We start from the raw sequence: 2,484 nt of genomic DNA, 5'->3' as shown, positions 1-2,484 counted from the left end.
CTCATTTAGTCATTTTAGCGCCCCTTTGTTGTCTGGCAGCGTCTCGTTTCCATGTTTTCCATTTTGTACTGTTTCTTTGTGTAACCCTCACAAGACTACCTCGGTCCTCCACCCCCGCCTCTCCATCTGTGCCAGGCATTTATGTTGTTTCACAACAGTTAGTCAAGCACACACCCTGATTGCTGCCAGGTGAGGTAAACTAGCTGCACACACATGTATGAACTACATGGCTCGGGGCACACATATCCACAGTGAGCTTTTGTGCAGTGGTGCATATAGATGACATTTGGTTGTTGATACCTTTGCCTCTTGCCAGCTGTGTATTGTCCTGATTATTCTTTTTTTTCTTTCTTCAGGTGTTAAATGGCATATTTTCCACTATGTAACTTGGTGCCATTGTGGTAGACATGTTGAAACTGCTATACTGGGGATTTCTTCCTAACACCTATCCCACCTGCCTATGGCCTTAAGGCCTTACAAAGTTATCCGATTTTTGTGTGTTTAAGGAGATGTGTGCCTGCTTGCTATTTCTCTCTGGTATTGTCTTTCTCCCATACTGTCTGTGCTCCCTCTGGCCTAATTACTCCCTGCTGTTTTCCTCCTGCTTGACCAGGGTCAGTGGATGAGCTTTGGCCTCCTGTGTGGCCCAGGGCAAGAGAGCTGGATGTCTGGGTACATGGGGAGGGGAGGGGACCTCAGGGGCGCCTAAGATCACTTGTGCAGCACTCTGCAGGTCTTGGCAGCTACAGACAGGAAGCTGTAATTAGGAATAGAGTAGGTTCAACACTCAGGAGCTTTTTTTCTCTCTCCTGCTTCAGTCTGCTGCTCTCGAGAGAAATGCTCTCACATTAAGAGACCAAAACTCATAATTACTTGTGGTTGAGAAGATTGTAGTCCTCTGATGTGAGACAATTTAATGCTTCATTTCCTCACCTTCATTGCTGTGTATTTCACTCTGTATCAGTGAACTTACTGTGTAGTACACTACAGTTATCAAAGCTGCAGAGGAAGTAACTCTTGTTGGTAGCTGATAGTGGTTTTAATGAATTTATTTTTTACTACAGCACAGAAATAAATGTAGGTTTCATGTTAAAGCACTTGTGTAATGTTGATGAATCCAAGTTTTTGAAGCAGTGCATCTCAGTGGAGCACCTGAACAGTACATTTTACGATGGTGGCAGCATATACAAATCCAAACAAAATGAAAAACAGACAATAGAGCAAATTAATCTCTATTAAATGACAGAACTGATATCTTTCTAACCAGTGAGCAATTTCTTGAATTTTTATTTGCGTATGAATAGGATACTGGGTCTCCCTGCAGCATTTGTAGTAGAGGTGCCCCACCTCATCTGAAGTAAACAGCACCAAACATCATTAAACAAAATTAAATTTTTATTAAATATAATATATGGCTCATCAGGCTTGTGGTAAAATGAGCAGTGGCACTACATTAAGGGAGCAGAGACCACGCATTTAATGAGTGAGGCTATTATTTTTTACCATTATCCAGTAACTACATTGGTAATGAGATGAGATGTGACCCCAGCAGGTGAATAATTGAATGATCATATCATATGTTCCCTTCAAAAAATGTATTAAAACAGCCCATTGTAAATAAAGAAAACCTTCAGTTTTTTATTAGGAAAAGTCTAATCAGTAAAAGTCCAGTGCTGAATAAAAAAATGAGAAACAACTCACTGCTGCACTGCTCTGAAGATAGTCACCATTTAGACACGTTTAACCCGATGGACTGTGCATAGAGATAAAGTTAGTTTGGATTGTCCTCCCACTTACCAGTTTCCAGGATGTCATGGCACAGGTGGTACCAGTATAATAATCTATTGATAGGTGTACAGTAGGTGATTCATTATTACGCCTTTGGCTGCCACCAACAAGGAACCTGGGCATGGGGAACTCAACCTGCTTTCCACTGTCACCTCACGCAAACATAAATTGAGGTTGGCAACCAATCAAGACACTAATGCCAACTTGTGAACATGACACCAGATAAACCATGCAATATATTTGTTCATTCAAATCCTGCTGATATAGATGAGTCTTAAGTACATGTTGTGATTTCAGTGCGTGAGATTATTTCAGAGAGGGAAATTTGATTCCATCTAAAAAAAATGGTTGTTCTCTTGAAAAATTCTCCTTTTTTGGGTTATGAGAAGAATGCAACAGGTTTTGAGTGTTGGGTGTTTCTTACACACATACAGTAGTGTACTCATTTGTACCACTCCTCTTTTCAGGGTCCTGCTACATCCTGGCGGTCACATGGACATGAAGAAATAGGATCGTCCGTTGAGGTGAGTACATCTCAAACATCTGCTTTACTTCTGTCTCCCCCTGCACAGTTTTATTCTGAGCTTTCTTCTTTTACAGGTCCTCCAGCTGACCTCTCGGCTAAGTCCTGGCTGCGAGGCTTTGTTATTGGTGGGCCGGCTGAACAGGTGTGTGTGTGTGTGTGAGTGAGAGCTA

The sequence above is a fragment of the Scomber scombrus genome, chromosome 13 (genome assembly GCF_963691925.1).
Source record: "Scomber scombrus chromosome 13, fScoSco1.1, whole genome shotgun sequence".
Lineage (NCBI taxonomy): Eukaryota > Metazoa > Chordata > Actinopteri > Scombriformes > Scombridae > Scomber > Scomber scombrus.
The sequence above is the reverse complement of the archived record's forward strand: the minus strand, read 5'-3'. Positions refer to the sequence as shown.